This window comes from Humulus lupulus, chromosome 6, assembly GCF_963169125.1.
Source record: "Humulus lupulus chromosome 6, drHumLupu1.1, whole genome shotgun sequence".
NCBI classification, from domain to species: Eukaryota; Viridiplantae; Streptophyta; class Magnoliopsida; order Rosales; family Cannabaceae; genus Humulus; species Humulus lupulus.
In genome coordinates, this window is record NC_084798.1 from 136,217,368 (window position 1) to 136,236,592 (window position 19,225).

The 19,225-nt window shown below is 32.6% G+C and overlaps 1 pseudogene; it reads right to left on the reverse strand.

Annotated features, from left to right (window-relative positions):
- Positions 1-12,648: 12,648 nt before the first annotated feature.
- Positions 12,649-17,966, reverse strand: LOC133785479 (uncharacterized; annotated as a pseudogene).
- Between the last annotated feature and the right edge of the window lie 1,259 nt (positions 17,967-19,225).

A 19,225-nucleotide genomic window follows, 5' to 3' on the forward strand; every position in this document is an offset into this window, starting at 1 on the left:
ACTAATTACCAACAAATTAATTTTCTTTTTCTATTTGGTCAGCAATAAATTGGTTTAAAAAATATTAAAATAATAAAAGAAATAAACATAAAATAACACTATGAAAGAAAGTAAATAATTGTAAAAGCTTCAAAAATAAAGAACTAGGGATTTCAATTTCATAAACTATTCACTTTATTATTTTGCTAATCAGACTTCACAGTTCTTCTTCCTAAACTAATATCGGATTAACAAAACGATTCTTACTCTTTTTCAAGAAACAAAGAACTTAATTTACATGTGAATTTTCTACATTCCTGTGATAAGCTCCAACACATAAAAGGCATTGAACACAATAATCCTAAAACTACACAATTCATATAGGTATTTTCATCCAATATGAAAATTGTGATTAATTAATCATAGCATAATCAATTCTCACTTTTCAGATTTCGAATCAAAATCATAAATCATGCAAATGGTGATCAAGCATTCACGAGCATTAAGAGCAGATCAAATAATTTAGAATAGAAGTGAAGAAAGAATCATGAAATCCTCATAGAAAATAACAAAGATCCAAGTGATTACATTAAAAACCCTAGAGAAATAACATAGAATTCTAAGGTAAATGAAAAAGAACTCTCGAGAGTGAATGGAGATGCTCCACGATGTATTCCTTACTCCCAAAATCGTCGTCTCCAAAAGTCTACTTCTCTCCTCTCGAAATTAGGTTTAAAACCTAATTTTTTTCTTTCTTCAGAAGCAATGCGGGCCGCGGCCCAACATTTCAAGTGTCGCGGCCAGTGTCAATTGAGGCTCGCATGGACGTTAGCCGCGCCGCGGCCCAACCTCTTCAGCGACGCGACCCATGTAAATTTTATGGGTAGACAAAGCTAGGCGCACCACGGCCCTCTGTTCCTACGCCGCAGCCCATGTCAATTTTCTGAAGAAAAAAAATAGGCTTTCTGCCTTGGACCAAGCCGCAGCTTAGCATCATAGCGCCGCGACCCTTAAAAATTTCTTCAATTTTTGTGATTTTGGTCCCAAAAATTCACCAAATCCATAAAATTGCTTGAGGATTCATCTTTTCACGGAATCAACACTAAAAAGCTAATTTTTCATCATTTTTTTGCCAATTTGCTCCAATTGCTCTTTTCCTTTATTTATAAGCTAAAACCTAAAAACATGCAAAAACAAAGCATAATATTGCACTAAACAACTAAAACGATTAATAAAAGCTACCTAAAACACAACACAAAACTAGACTCAACAGTAAGTCTAGGGGTAATTTGATGCTTAGTTCATTACCGGGAATGAACAGGTAATGGGATATGATTTAATTATTATTTGAGATTATTGGAAATAACAGAAATTGGAGGACGTTAATTATAATTAACGGTATATACGAGAAATGACTATTTTGACCTTGGGTGGCTGTAAAGGAATTAATTAACCTTAGGGGAATTTTGGTATTTTGACCATGGGATATACTTAAGGTTAGGAAGGTTGTAGAGTTTTAGGTAGCAAAAACAGAGTTCTCTCTCCATCTCTCGATCATCTCTCTTTCTCTCTCTCGGGTTGATAGTTTTGAACAAAACTTGAGGATTCAAGCTAAGGGATTAAGGCTTGTGAGCTTAAGGTTGTGTTCAGCCATTGAAGGGGTTCAATTCAAGATTGAGGTAAGGTTTTTAGTTGAAGTTTCTTGGTTTTTCTCTGTTTTTGAGTTAGTTTAAGGTTTAAGAATCTTGGTTTTAGAAGTGGTTATTTGGTGTGGTTTTAAGTGTTATAAAGCCTGGGTTTTGTTACTAAACTGATGGTGATGTTGTAGTAATGTTGGCTGTGATTTTGGGATTGATTTGGTGAAGGTTTGATTGAGGTTTAAATTGAGAAATAGGCAAGGGAGCTAGGTTCGCAGGGTCAAGTCACGACCGATTTCATGTGAGTCGCGACTTGAACCCATTCCAGAGCCTCCCATGGGCTTTGTCTAGCAGGCGTACCACGACCCACTGGGTCAAGTCGCAGCCCACCCCTGGTATCCCAGACAGAGGGGTTTCTGTCTTGGGGGTGTGTCGCGGCCCTTAGGGGCAGGTCGCGGCCCGCCCCTCCCTTTTGTGCCAGGAGGGGTTTTCAAGGGTTTTGAGCGCGGGTTTTCATTTCCTAAGGCTTGGAATCGAATCTACTAACCGTTTTAGTACGATTCGAGGTCCTAGGAGTGGAGTTTTAGACCATGAACCGTTTATGATTTATTTTATTAATGGGATTTCATATTTGGTCATGACTAGGTGACTACTAAGGAACTTAAGGACTGATCGTTCTCAATGGTCGTTCTTTTATTATTTAACGCTCGAACCAGAGGTAAGAAAACTGCACCCAGTATGTGAAATGCAGGGTTATTGATGAGGCATGTTGAGTGCTCTATATATGGACATTGATTTCATTGTAGATGCATAACAGCTTTGCTTACTTGTGAATGGCACTGACTTATTAGTCAGGGAACGACATTGGTGTTTAGTATTGGTCGTGAAGTTGTGAATTATCAGTCAAGATTAGCGATAGTACTAAGCACTGGTCGTATGGTATTGGCTTAAGAGTCAAGAACGACATTAATGTGTTTAACACGGGCCGAAATGATTAGATCTAATCAACATGAGCATGAAATGCTTGACCGACCTAAAGGTCGAAGAAAACTAAAGTGCTTGTCTAGTCTAAAGTCTAGTTACTTAGAGCCAGGGCCAAAAGGTTCAGATGACTGAAACGTCACGTGGCTTAGGGTGCAAAGTGATGGACCCAAAATGGGTATGTTTTAAATATTTATACTCGCAAGCGCACGAATCATATATTGAATATAGTGTTTGTGTAAGCACGAGATCGATCCCAAAGGAGTTGTCTAAAATAAAAAAGAAAACTATTTTAAACCAAAATTAATAAATTCTAACCTAGTTCCAAAGATTGATGGGATTTTTGTATAATAAAAATAAAATTAAAGATAATAATAAAGAAATTAAAGACAATATATAAAAATAAATTAAAAATAGAAATCAAGATGGTAAAAGAAAGATTCTTAAGATAATAGAATCCACAAAATATAAGTTCAATAATATTGATAAGTACATTGATTTCCAAGTTTTAGTAATAGTAGAAATTAATCAAACCATCACTTATTCAAATTAGATATTCTATTTAAGCACAAGTTATTTTATAAAAATATAGGATCTATCTTCACTTTTTAAAATTATAATTTCAAAGCATTTAGTGTAAATCAATCTAATGAAATAACAAATAAATCAATGAACATTATTTATAAGGCAAAACATAATATTTTTGTTCTAAGCATTGGATGTGTACAATTTAATGACACATCTTACACAAAGAATATTATGTTTTTGCACTAATGAAGAACAAAGTGTAAATATGTTCTAACAATCTAAAATACAAGATATTTAAGATGAAAGAAAATATTTGAAGAAGAAAATCCATAAACTTTATTGCATAAAATGAGAAATCAACATACAAAATAAACACTATCTAGTTACATATTGTTTCATCATCACCTTAATAATCTTAAAAAGATTAGAAACTCATAACTAGAATAGAAAATACAAACAAAAAAATTACAAACATAACTAGGAAAATTTGGAGGAAAACCCCCAAATTTTTCCTCTAAAAACTCATAGGAAAAATGACCAAAATGAAGAAAAAGATTAAGGGAATTGAGTGGTCTTGAAAGTGTAGAACTTGTGGTATGGTAACCTCTCTAAAATGAGCACTCCCAAATGGTCTTGGAAATTCCCTATTTATAGCCAAAATGAGATTATTAAAATAATCAATTTAAATTAATTAAATTTATTAAATTAATAATAATGTGGCAAATAGGGGTAAATTTTAGGGTGTAATGATGATGTTATGGGGTAAAATGTGTAGAAAAGTTTGGGTAAAAAAAGTGTGGTATTTTTGGACAAAAGGGACAGGGGACAAGGTGCTTTTGTTGGGCTCAAAAAGGGGAAAAGAAGCTTGGTGGCAGGCCAAAGAGGCTGTTGGAGGCAGCTGGGTTGGGAGTTTCAGCTACTGGGCGTTGCTGGCAGGGGAATTGTTGGGCTACAGGTGGCTGAGGAAGGAAATGGGCCTGGGCCTGACTTTGGCTGTGGAGCTGAGCAGGAGGAATAGCTGGAGAGGCACGGGCTAGGGAGGCTTCGATGGTGCAGGGAGGAAAGTTGGGCCTGGCAAGTACGGTTGAGCAAGGGGCTCGGCTGGGAGAGAGCTGGGCCGAACCTGGGACTGTTTTGGGCCTTGGAAAAATACCACATTTTCCTTCCTTTTCTTGTTTTCTATCATTTTCAAAGCCCAAAAATGCTATAAATTTCCTACAAAATAAATCATAATAAAATATTTCCAACTATAAAATAAATCAAGTTAATTCTTTAAAAATATTAATTATAACTTAATTTATATTTAACATTTAAGCTCAATAATACAACATTTTTTTACCTCAAATTAAACAACAATAATTCAAATAATTAAGTACAACATTTTATAACAAAATAACTATAAAAACACACAAAAATATATAAAATCAAAATAAACCCAATAAATTCAAAATTACTTTAAAACTTAATAAATCAATTAAAAACTCAAGAATTAAGCAACAATTAGCACATAAAAAGTGGTAAAATAACTCTATTTTGTAGAGTTATCACAGAGCCCCAGAGTGTGACTCATTAGTCACCTATCTGATTAGGGCTGCAAGCCCTAGAATGATTACCAGAATCATTTATTGATATTGTATACATGCAGTAATAAATTTTCTTGTTGAGCTTTGGCTCACGGGTGCTATGTAGTGCAGGTAAAGGGAAAGAAAAGCTCACCCAACCTTGAGTGGAGAGCTTAGGTGTCGATGTGTACATATGCGGCCGCTTGACCACCACGGGCAAGGTGTTTCTCAGAAGAACTAGGGGTTAACCCTATTTTTTTCGCTTAGGTCGGCAAGTTGTAATTTTTACACTTTAATGACCATTTTGGATTGTAAATAACTTTGTAACACTTTTATGGGCCCATGTACAGTTTAATGTTTTAAATAAAATATATCCATTCCTTTTGATCAAGATTTTCATCCTGTCCTATTAATAACACCTAGATGCACGTTTATAACCTAATGACTCGTTTAGCGAGTTAAGCACTATTTAAAGTCCACAGTAACGGTCTTGGAGTAACCAGGTGTTACATTATCATTGCATATATTGATCCTTCTCTTTTTTCCAAGGTATGTTCTCTTCCCTTATTTATGTACTTGCTGGATATACCTGTGATCCTTGCTCTTGTTTCTCTTTATTAGTTTTATGGTATGAAATCCCTCGGATCTATTATGGAAACCAATATGGATGATGTTTTGCATTCCATGTTTCAATCCATTTCACTTACTCAGGAAGAAAATAATGTTCATACTTTAGTAGAATCCTCTGAAGGGCCTAGCTCTCGTGACACTTCTTACTATCTAGTATTTAGATTTTCACTATTAGATCTTTCAAAAAGGAAACTATGAAGAAAAATCCTAATTAAAATATGGCCAACTCGTCTGTCTGTCACTCTAACCGATCATTCTTAAGGGTTGTTTCTCGCCCACTTTCGGTGTAAATGTGATCGAAAATGGGTCTTAGAATGTCAACCATGGCATTTTGACTAGAGTCTTGTTTTGTTTTGGGGTTCCTGATGGTATGCCTAACCTTGAGCCTTCTGTTTTACAGTTTGTCCCCTTATGGATACAAATCTATTCCATTCCATTTGGGAAACATTCACCCGAATTAACCGAACTAATAAGAATTGATGTGGGTGATCATATAGATGTAGACTCTAATACTAATTATGAATAATCTGTTCCATTTCTCAGAATTAGAGTCCTTCTTGATGTTAATAAATCCATAAGATGAGGCATATTCATTTCTTATACTAGATTTCAGGAACCAAAGTGGCTTGATTTTGAGTATGAACGTCTTTTAAATTTTTGTTACTATTGGGGTAAACTTGATCATACATATTCCACTTGTGTTAAATATCTTGAAAAGTTTGATGAGTGTCTATTTAGCGCCACTGTCAAATCACTTATCAAGCATGTTCCCTTCAATATTCCAATCACCATTTCCATTCAAGAGGTTTCTAGCCATTCTATTTCTTCCTCAGGTCTAGGAGGCTTTTCTAATAGTCAAGATGTTTTTCTTCATTATATGGTCACTCAGCCAACAGATCACCCTCCTTCGCCCAAATTTTATATAATCTTTCATTAGCAAGCCAATTGGAACCTACACCCCTCATATTATGGTACCTTTCCTAATCAACCCTAATACCATCCATGAGCCTTCACCCATGTCTGGTTCTACTTCTTCTGCTACAATTATTGAGATGTTTGTTTTCCCTGTGTCGGGTACATATGTGATATATCCTGTTGAAGTAGTCAGATCGAACTATAATGACCTTACTCCTCAACTTACTCAAGGAACTTTGAGGAATGATAATGATTCCGTTGATGTTGTCGGTAAAGGTCTTGCCTCAGCACAAGGTGTGAAGAGGCTTATGCTTAATAAGCATAATGTGATGGTTGGAGGTACTGCTAGGTCAATGTTCAAACTTGCTAGGACTAGAGGCCAAGAAGACATTTTTGCACTGCTACAAATACCCCTTAATGGTCACTTTTTAAGGACACGCGTCTAGATGTAGGACCTTATAAGGGTCCCTACCATTTTATGGGCACCCAATGAATGTCCTTAAAAAAGACATTTAAGACACCCATGCCTTTTTTAAGACACCCATTGCATGCCTTAATTAATGAGGAAATTACATTTTATATGGGAATTTTAACAGAGTGTGCAAAAATATGGTTGTTTTTTCCAAAAAAAAAAGTTAATCTATGGCTTTTTTTAAGAATTTTCACTTTTATGAGTTTATTTTCCTATATTTTTGTATAAAAGTTGGTTTATGCCATAGTTTTACTATTAATCAAGTTTTATTAATTTGGAAGGGTATGTTTGCAATTTGATTGTTATTTTTGTTAGTTTATTTTTAAATTACTAATTTTATATTAAATTTTTCTTTAGTTGTTTTGCACTTTTTTTTTTTTTTTGTAATATGAATTGTGTTTAAAATTATTTTTTATTTATTATAAATATTTTTTCACTTTTTTTTAGATTGTACATTTCTTTTTCCAAATCCTGGGTAAGGTAATCAGTTACTTGATTGATCTTTGATAGTTATGTAAAATAAATCATAGAGCTAGGTTAAATAACATGTACCAGGAGGGGTAGCCAGTTATCCTGAGATGAGTAACTTTCTGCCATAAGAGGGGTAACCAGTTACCATAAGAGGGGTGACATGTTACTTATATTAAATATGAAAATAAACATTAAATTTGAAGGAAAAAAAGGAAGACCACTTCATTAAAAAAAAAAAAAGTAACTATGATTTTAGTAACATAGGTAACTAGTTACCATAAAGAACCCATAAATATACACACATCAGAACGTGAAGTTAACCAGTTACCCCCAGAAATATGCATGCAAAGAAAGTGAATGTAACCAATTATCCCCATAAATATACACACAAAGAACGGGAAGGTAACCAGTTGCCACAGATCTGAAGATAGAAAAAAAAAAAAAAAACTCAGATCCACCCCGTTTCCCTTCTCTCCCATCTTCTTCATATAATTTTTTTTCTAGATTTGAATGTTCTCATTACCCATTCACGTTTTCATATTTTTATTATTTTTCTTTCCAAATTTTGGTGTTCCTATAAATGTTATATTTAAAAGAAAATGCTGAAAAAATTGATTTGAATTTTTTTATATATAGTGGAAAAAATTACAATAATAAAAGATAATAAATAAAAAATAGTAAAATAATTATGTAATGTTAAAATATGTGTGAAAAATGAGAAAAAAAAGAAAATGGAATGAGAAAAGAATAAGTACAAAAAATGAAGAAAAAAGAAGGAAAAAAAACTTAGGAAAGAAACTAAAAAAATATGAAAAAAAAAAACAAAAGAAATGATGTTGGAAAAAAAATAGATGAATGAATAAAAATTAAAAGAAGAAGAAGAAAATTAATGGAAAAATGGAAAGAAAAAAATATGAATGAAAAAAAAAAGAGAAAAAAAAGCTCATATGTGTGAAAAAAGAACAAAAATGGGAGGAGAAAATAATAAATGCAAAATGAAGAAAAAATAGAAGGAAAAAAAAAGAAAGGAAACTAAAAAAATATAAACCAAAAAAATAAAATAATAAAAATGAAAGAAAAAAATAGATAAATGAATAAAAATGAGAAGGAGATGAAGAAGAAGAATAAAAAAAAATGGAAATAAAAAAGATATGAAAAAAAAAATTGGTAGAAAGAAAAGGGAAAAAAATAGAAGAAAAAATAAGTATGAAAAAATAATTAAAAATAAAGAAAAAATAAAATAAAATAACCTTCAAAATAAAAAAAATATATAACTATGATAAAAAAATGTAGCATTATTATATTTTAGTTAGCTATTAATTATGTTTGTATACTTTAATTTTTTTTTAATAAATTTTTTCGTACAAATATAATTCTCATATTTTTTAATATTGATGTTATAAAAGTCATTTTTTTGTAGAAATTAGATCCAGTGGCCACTTGTAGGTAAACCCTTTCTTTTTTTATCTACAATTTTTAAGTTTTAGAATAATACTCACTATTTCAATCAATATACCTATTATACTGTAATGACCCAACTACTCTAGACTTTGGACCATTAACGAAAATTATACATATACCATAATCTTTAATAGAACTTACAAGTGAAAAAGATCATACTTTATTAAAAACTTGTAAAAACCAATGTTAAAACTTACATAACTCAAAGCAGGATATGAGATCCCATTGTTTTAAAAAGAAAACATATCTTAATTAAAATGAAAAGAAATTACATAAATAGGTGCGGAAAAATTACACATAAACCATAAATAAAATACTACATCCTCGAAATCGAACTCTCGACTCCTTGAATCCATTCATCACCGATACACATTCTCCCAAGCATCCACGAATCTTACTCGCCACTATAGCTATTTTCCTGCACATATAAACAAAAAGGAATGAGCCTAATGCCCAACAAGGAAAATCTAACACATAGTTCATATACATAAATTTCATAAGAAACATAAAAAAAAACATAACATAACACTTATATCATACACATACTATAATGGCCATTATTACTTGGGGTCCCATACACTAAACAAGTCATATGCCCATTAGATTAGTGGGGTCCTACTAGCTAAGCAGGTCATATGCCCATAATCTATTTGGGGTCTTGTTAGTCATATGGGTCATATGCCCAAGCCTACATACATACATTTCATAAGATAAAAACATAAGATAACACATATAAAACATATAACATATGAATTCTATCCTATTTTCCTTACCAAAATACCGGGATAAGAGGACAGAGGTGGGACTTTGGAACACTCCTAAGAACCATTTGAAAAAGAGTGAGTATAGAGAAGAAGAGAATTGAAAGGAATGGAAGGACTAAACCATTGAGAAAATACTTACCAAAAACTTATGTGCGAGTTCTTAGATTTCCTAACCAAAATAAGAATAAGGTTAGAATAAGTAGAAGACTATGAGAACTTTTAAAGAAAAAGTACAGAAATGAACTAGAGTTTAGGTTACCTTGAAGACTTCTAAGACCAATCTAAACCTCGAACCGAAATACTATAAATCCTTACTTTCCCAAGTGTTTGATAAGCCTGTGATGATCAAGCTTATGATTTCCCCACCCAAGTGTTTACACTCTCACACTCACCTAGCAACTTGCAGCCTCTGAACTTAGAGCAAAAGATGAATAATGGATGGGTACTAGGTCCTATTTATAGAGTTTAGGAATGAAAGGATCTTAATTTAACTTGAATAAAAATAATGGCTTTTTAGGTGAAAATAATTTGAATAATCGTTCAACAGAGGCTGAAGACTCGTTCAAAAAGGTGCTGGACTTATCAAAAGGTTGAATGGTTGAATGGAAAACGAATTCAAAAGCATTCAAAATATGCTGAAGGAGGCGATATATCGCCCCCTATAGGCGATATATCGCCTGAACCATTATGCCTGAGGCAAACGTGCATCGTTTCGTGTTTTCCGTATCTACGTGCTGCGATATATCGCCCCCTATAGCTGCGATATATCGGCATTCGCTGATTATTTAAACACGAAATTACACATTTTTAGCTTAATTCAAATTGAGTAAACAGCCTTGACTAAGCCCTCAAACGTATTCAAAGCTGTTGACTGACCTTAGAGCATTCAAACTTTACCCTTATTAAATTTAATCCTCAAAATACTTAATCCTTAATCACCCATACATAACATGTGCTTAAAATCCTATTGGTTCTTATCTAAACCTTATAGTATAATAAATATTATCCTTAATATCAGCCATATTAATCAAACCTTAGGTTAACATTAATATTCTTAAACTATAGGTTAAACTTAGAAAATCTACAAGTACTACTATGAGTGTCCAAATAAATCCCGGTCTGAACCAAAAATCCACAGTCATAAAGATAATACTATTATTACTATAATACTACTATTTAACTAGCTAAGTAAAGTTCTTGGACTCTACATATACCCCTATCGTCATACATTTTTAACTTCTCCTCTTCCTTTCCTCAAACTATCTCAGCTCAAAATTTTCAGATGGCTCCGAGTCTCCGAAATCTATACCACTCCGACCATCCTCTATCGTTGCTGCATTCATTCCAGATGGCTCCGACAATCTCAGGCCTGAATTCCAAACTTTCTTCCCTAACTTTCATCTTCTTCCTCCTCTAAATTAGACTTGAATTCCCCCACCTTCTGCATTCCGACCCTAACATCCTTCAAGCTTCCCCACTTTCTGGCATAGGCGATTCTTCAACAACCTTGCAAGGATTTCGACGGTGCTCCACCATTCCAGTGCCTTCTTCGAACCACCTAGTTTATCTTGTGGTGAGGTATGTAAACTAACTTTGTTTAATATATTGCACTCCATTTGTTTGATGAAATTCCTCATTAAACATCAAATGAATAATTTTCCTTCTTATTTAGTGTTTTCGTTGCTTGTGTTTTGTTTTGATGAAAATACTCATTGATGTTCATTTTTTTTTCTTTAAATTTGTCTATTGGTCTTGTATTATGTATATACATATATGTGTATGGGAATGTATATGAGTAGTACTACTCATTGTGTCTTTGATGAAAAGAAAAATACCAATAGATAAATTGATGATTCTATCCCACTTGTCCAATATTCTCTCTAGATATGAATATGCAATGTAAGCTCCCTTATATATGGTTCATGTGGCTATCTTATATGTTATTGATATCATGATGATTAATGAGTTTTACCTCTTTTATATTTCAATTTTATTGTTTTGAATGAGAGTTTTATAGAGTTGGGATGGTTCATGTGCTATGTATATATTTTGAATGTTTTTATCTGGACTTTGTCTTTGATGGAATTTATCAAATCAACTTTGTGTTTGCAAAATGAGAAACAGAATAGGAAGCTTATTGATCATGCTCTTGATTCGGTGGTTAATCTCCACGACAAGATAGAGATTGCATATATATATATATATTTTTGTTCTTCTTTCTTATGTGTTGCTTAGCTTTATCTATACGGGGAAATTTAGAGGGGCATAAGATAATAAAAAATCATAATCGCTTCGAATATGGGACAAAGAATTTTTCCATGAACACTTGAGTTTTGATCAAACACAAAAATTGATGCAAATAAAAAATTCTCATCATTTTGGATGTTTTGTTATTCCATTATTTTTTTTGGATACACACTTTCTTTTGGACACTAAAATTTTCTTTGAGGAATGTAGATGTTGATGGTTTGTTTCATATATATGGCTCATACTCTTTATAGTTAACAAACAATGGTTGGAATTGAAGGTGAATTTAAAGAGAAGAGTTGGTTTCTTCAGTTTAAATATTTTGAATCAAGGGTTTGTGTTCTTGATAGCAAGGTGGTTTTATTTTTTAAAACATTTTTTGTTGAATTTTGCTTATGTCAAGAGATAAATTTGTATATGTCTGTCATTTCTTTATTAGAGCTTTTAAGTGTTAGATTTAATTTTTAAGGAATTATGTTTTAGATTTTAAACGTTATGCTTTGTGCTTTCAATTTATAGTGTAGTGATACGTGATTTAGATTTTAAGCCTAGTGGTTTAAATTTTAAGGCTTGTTGTTTAATTATTAAGAAGCTTTGGTTTAGATTTTGAATTTTAAGGCTAGATTGAAAATGCATAAGCATGGATTCCATCTTTATTTATTGTAGCATTGTAACTACTTCACCTTGTGCTTCGTACTTCGTAGATATATTAGTCCTCCTAGTTTTTCCTTGTTCATATATGGTGGTCATAGTAAGTTTCCAGATGAGTTATATATTGTGAAGAACCTTTTAGAGTGATGAAAACAGAACCTTTTTAAATGTATTCCTTTTATGTTGTGGAATATGTGGGCATTGGCCAACTCTGCTGTAGCCAAGATTTTTGCCTCAGTTGTAGTTCCTTCTTTTCCATATGCAATGTTGGCACGAATTGTAACATTGAACAAAACTGGTTCTTGACTCACTACTTCCATTTGCTGCCTCAACTACTTGAGTTTTAGCTTCTAAATTTTAATACCATCAAGTCTAATACACCCTGAACAAGGATCATAAAACCTTTGCAACAAATATATTATAGTAGATTTCCCACTCCCACTTTCTCCAACCAAAGCAACTCTCTGAAAAGATCAAACATATTATACAACCATGTAAGTTACTATCAATTAATTCTAAGTCTTTGACCATAAGTGTTGTTTTTTTCTTACCTTTCCGAAATGAATGGTCAAACTGAGGTCTTCAAAAATATGAACATCTGGTCTATGAATACTTGTTTCTTACTGTTCATTTGTTCAAGTAATTTTATTATGCAAAATAAAGAATAATTGAGTAGTTCAAATCATTGTATGTCCTTATATGAATTCTTGTGCATGTGATTTAATTTTGATATTTTTCTATTAACAAATTTTTATTATTGTTTATGTTTCAAAGCAGTTGTTTATATTAATATTAAAAAATATATATATTTATATTAATATTAAATGTGTTGTGCTTCTTCATGCTATTGTTTCATGTCTCCTTAAACTTGTTTTTATGCCTCAATAAATTTGTTTTTATTGTTTATTTTTGTTTATTTTCAATTGTGTTTGATATGATCTTTCCTTAGTTATGAATTTATTCATATACACTTGAATTTTTATTTTTCCTCACTTGATTATGATTTTAAATTATATTTTGTTATCATTTTCTTTTCTTTGTTTAGTTTATCTTGGAAGATTCAATATTTATGTTTTTACGTGCACTATAATGATTTTATACATACAATGTGTTTGATGAAATTATTCAACTAATGTTCATAAGTTAAACTAAAGATTTTATTAGTTCAACTAATGTGCTTTGATCATGGAAGTATTTCATGATTGAAGATGTTCCCTACCAGAAGTAATTATTTAGATTATGTGATTCAAAATGAAGAAAACTTACCGTGAGGGATGATGATATTGTTGGGAGGCGCAGTGACGATTGTGGAGGCAGAGGAGTCCGATGTAGCTGGCGTTAGAAATTGATTTAAAGTGAAGAAATTTTTTTAACGCTAAACTCCTAAGTAGTGTTTTTAAGGGTAGAATGAGGAATGTGACTAATAACCAGGGTAACATTGAACTAAATAGAATTAGTAGCTAAGTTTGATTAACTATCCTACAAGTAGGTATTTTTCAAGTTATCTTAAAAAAATTTGTTTCTGAAATTTTTTAAGGACACTATTACATGTAGAGATTCTGTAAATAGATTTATGTAGGGAAGGCCTAGTTGAGTAAAGTTGAATGTCTAAACATTTTAAATGTTTGTTATCATTTCAATGAGGCATAGTCCAAGGGGCAAAAAAAAGCGAGCATTCTCTAGAAAATTGTAAGGATGAATACCAATTATTAAAAGAAAAAAATTTGCAAATCGAAATGAAGAGAAACAAATTGAATGCCAAGTAAAAAAACATACCGGATTTGAGTGTAAAGGATTTGAAAGGCATGATAAAAGGTCTGATCTCTCCATAGTATGGTCGGATACATGGTGGGATGAGATTTTGGACCATAAAAGTCCATTGCCTTTTGCCAGTTCCTTTCAGCAAGAGACGCATATTGCTTGACCCGTACAAGAGTGATGCCTTCACCTTTACCAAAGTTACTTTTCTTGTGACCTGTCTCTATAAACTTCAAACTACAATCCCTCTGGTAGCAGGCTAGCTGAAAATAAGCATACGCAGCCTCTTGTTTGCGTAAGTCACCTAGCGATTCATACACGGACAATGCCTCCCTAATGGCATCATTAGCTGAAATCTCATGCTTTTGCACTTCTTTTCTTGTTCTTCTGCCATTAAGACTACTGAAACACAAATATTCCTTTTTCGTGACTCCACTTCCATAAACTTCCGCAGTTACATCCTTCCTTTCCAAAAGCATGCCAAGCCTCAGATATGTATGAGAAAATTGTGTATATACCTCTGTTCGTAGGCTTCTTAAGATAGTCTCATCTTCTCCTTCCATGGTATTTAATTCAGACTTTGATGCTCCATAAAATATAAGTGATTCAATATATTCAAGTTTTGCAATCTCTAAAGCAAGGCTGTATGCATCATGAAAAAATCTATGTACCTCAAGAACATTGATTTTTGACACCATCACTTCAGCTAATCCTCTCCTACCATGACCTAAGTTACAGTTTATTACTATTATATTAGTGTGGTCAGAAACTTCTCTAAATGCTTTTATAGCATCTGCAAATGCGATTTCTTCTTTTTTCAGTTCTTTCCTTTCAAGTCTGTATCTCCCAAGTTCATTGCATACCCACCCTATTGTAATGACCCAACTACTCTAGACTTTTGGACCATTAACGAAAACTATACATAAACACTAATCCTTAACAAACTTACAAGTGAAAAGATCATAACTTTATTAAAACTTGTAAAAAGGAAATGTTAAACTTACATAAAATTGAAGTTAGGATATGGGATCCCATTGTTTTAAAATCAAAACATGACATAATGATAATTAAAAAGAGATTACATAATAAAATGCGGAAAGATACATATAAACCCATAAGAAAACAAAAACTACATCCTCAAAACCGAAACTCTTGACTCCTTGAATCCATTCCGCCTCAATACACATTCCCCAAGCTTCCAAGAATCTTTCCCGCCACTAAGACTATTTTCCTGCACATATAAACAAAAAGGAGTGAGCCTAATGCCCAACAAGGAAAATCTAACATATAGCCATATACATAAAAATTCATAATGCAACATAAAACATACTATAACACTTATGTCACATACATACTATAATGGCCATTATTACTTGGGGTCCCATAAACTAAGCAAGTCACATGCCCATAATCTATTTGGGGCTTGTTAGTCATATAGGTCATATGCCCAAGTCTACAATCATACTTAACATAACATATTACATAACATAAAATCATAAGATAACATATAAAAGCATATAACACATAAATCCTATCCTATTTTCCTTACCAAAATAACCGGGATATGGGAACTGATTTGGGACCTTGGAACACTCCTAAAAACCATTTATAATATGGTGAGTATATTGAAGAAAAGGGATGAAAGTGAAAAAGGGACTATGCTATCAAAATATACTTACCAAAAACCTTGTGCTTAAGAACTTGGATTTCCTAACCAAGAATAAGAATAAGGTTAGAATGAGTAGAAGACTATGAGAATTTTTAAAGAACATAATACAGAAATGGACTAGAGTTTGGGATACCTTGAGTACTTCTACGATCAATCTAAACCTTGAACCGAAATGTGAATAAAACCTCACTTCCCCAAGTGTTTGATAAGCTTATAGTGGTCAAGCTTATAATTCCCAACCTAAGTGTTTACACTCTCACACTCACCTAGCAACTTGCAGCCTCTGAACTTAGAGTAATAGATGAATAAATGGCTGGGTACTAGGTCCTATTTATAGAGTTTAGGAATGAAGAGATCTTCATTTAACTTGAATAAAAATAATGGCTTTTTAAGTGAAAATAATTTGAATTATCGTTCAACAGAGGTTGAAGACTCGATCAAAAAGATTCTGGACTTATCTAGAGGTTGAAGGTTTGAATGGAGAACGTTTTTGAAAACTTTCAAAATATGCTGAGAGGGGCGATATATCGCCCCCTGTAGGCGATATATCGCCTGGGCCAGTATGCCCGAGGCAATCGTGCAATGTTTCGTGTTTTTTGTATCTTCGTGCTACGATATATCGCCCCCTATAGCTGCGATATATCGGCATACGCTGATTATTTAAACACGAAATTACACATTTTTAGCTTAATTTGAATTGAGTGAACATCCTTGACTAAGCCCTCTAACGTTTTCAAAGCTACTGACTGACCTTAGAGTATTCAAAGTTTAACCTTAATAAATTTAATCCTCAAAATACTTAATCATTAATAAACCCATACATAACATGTGCTATTATTTAATTGGTTCTTATATAAACCTTATAGTATAATAAATATTATCCTCAATATCAGTCATATTAATCAAACCTTAGGTTAAAATCAATATTCTTAAACTATAGGTTAAACTTAGAAAATCTACAAGTACTACTATGAGTGTCCAAATAAATCCCGGTCTGAACCAAAAATCCACAGTCATAAAGATAATACTATTATTACTATTATACTACTATCTAACTTAGCTAAGTAAAGTTCTTGGACTCTACACCTATCTTTTTAACAACCGGTTGCAGTTCTCCCAAACCAAATGAAAATTCAGTCACTGCATTTCTGGCTTCTTTATAACAGCTTAAAGCAGCTGACAAATGGTATTCAACATCTCCAACTATAGGACCTCGGAGGTACTTAAATATGCCCCCATTCTTTCCTTCAGGTGTTTCAGTTGAAGGAGTTTCTGATTGAGAAGTCATAGATGATCCCATGTCATGCATTTTCAAAGTGTCATAAGCTCTTTTAGAATTGGTAGTTGCCACTCCTTTTACCACAAATTTATTTGTATTAGAAACACTTAAACTTGCAGCATCTCTATTGTGGTGCAATTGTCCATCATCAGCAATTTTTCTGTTTTCCAATTTGCCACTAGTATTGTCATCTTCATGATCTGCCAAAAGTGAATAGATGTTATTCTTTGCATAAGATTTTTTGTTATGCTTCCTGCCATAAGTTGTTGAGTGCACATCTCTATTCCTGCTGCTTTTGCTGCTTCCACTACTAGCCCTATCACTTTGGCAGCTGCAGTTTACCAGAGAACATGAACTACAGTTCTTCATATACTGTCCGAGCTTCTTTTTTAGCCTTTTAACTTCCTTAACAACCTCAGATGATACTTTCAACTCTGTAGTAGAAGATTTTCTCTATGTTTCTATCGAGATCTCATTACCTTTAACCATGTAGTTTTCAACGTAAATATCTCTAACTAGTGTCCATGCCTTGGCCCAGAATAAGTATGATGAAGACAACTGCTATGCAGTAAGGCTTTCATTTCAGCTAGAAATCACATCCTTCGCATCACCATTATATGATCTAGTTCTGTCATTTTCTAGCTGAATTTCATTTGCAACAATGAGCAACCTATCATTGATGAGATGAATCTTGAGTCCTTAAGATGTTGAGGCATTGATCCATAAATAGAACATGCCAACTCTACAACATTCAATGCTTGATGCAACTGACCATCTTCTATGTATGCATGTCCAAGTGCCAAATAGGATTCTCCTAGCAAAAGAACAAGTTTCCACAGCTTATGATCCATATTTGATCTTGGAAGCCATTCCTTAATGTCACAAACTTCAATACAATCAGCATCACCACATGCACAAATAGAAAGATTCGTGGACCAAGGTTTAAAAATCCCAAAGAGCATTTTCTTGAGAAATACCAAAAAAGTTTTAAAAGGGGTAGAAATAGGTTTTTGGCAATTGTTTTAATTGAGTATTATTTAATCAGTAATGTTAGATACATTTTTATTATTAGGGTTAAAATTGAAGCTTTCAACTTAAAGATTGATATAAACGGTTTAAACCATTAGGGTTAAAATTTAACTACTAGGATAAAATTTAAATCTCTAAGCTTAGATGGCTTTAAATCTAAACCCCTAGGCTTAAATGAATTAAAATTTTAATGACTTAAAATTATACCACTAGGCTTAAGATTTAAATCACTTGGCTGAAATTTTAAATTCCTGAACTTTAAATTTAAACTTCTATTCTTAAATCTTAAACCACTATGTTTATAATTTAAACCTCTATGCTTAAAATTTAAACCGCTCGGTTTAAATTTTAAAGCAAATGTCTTTAACCTATCATTTTAAATTATATAGGATAATTTATAAAATGTGAACCAAAATCTTTACAAATTTAAATGTCAAGTTTTTAGATTTAAATTACTAAATTTAAAATTTAAGCCATGAACCTTAAATGCTTAAAATTTGATTTTCAAGGCTTAATTAGCATAAAAATAAGAACCCGTCTTTGGCTAGTCTGTAGGTTTTTGCTTTTGAGCCCTGTGGGAAGGGGGTTATTAAAGTCCTTACTATTATCGACAAACCAATGATAACTCTCGTCCAATGCGGATGAAAACTCAAACAATATTGGGAACCAACCACATAGGAAGAGTTAGGATCTAACTTTGCCCCAATTTGAAATGGAATTCTGGGTAGATTGTCTCAAACCAGTCCTGAGGCTAGCTAAATTATCTGAGTTCCTTGGATAATAGAGACAACTGTTAGAGCATTTAAATTTAATGTGTAGTCAGTTTAATCTTAATTAGATCTTGGCCTTTCTCTATGATTTTATTTTGATGGTGATTTTCATTTAATAGTAGGGTGTTCCTGAATTCCTGTTTTGTTTACATAATTAAAATCTTGGGGATCTTATTTTTATAGGAGGAGGTTTTGAGGCTTAAATATGGAAGAGTTGATGCAGTTCCAACTACTTGGGTGTTTTGGATTCACTTATATATCTTGAGAATTGGCACCATTATTCTTTGTTATGGATTGGGTTTAGCTCTACTAAAGAGGGGAGTTTATAATGAAGACAATTAGAACTATTATCTCCCTAAGTTCTCTAGATATGATAGTAAAAGTTTTTTTTTTTTAGTAACATATGCTTCATTCTTATTTCT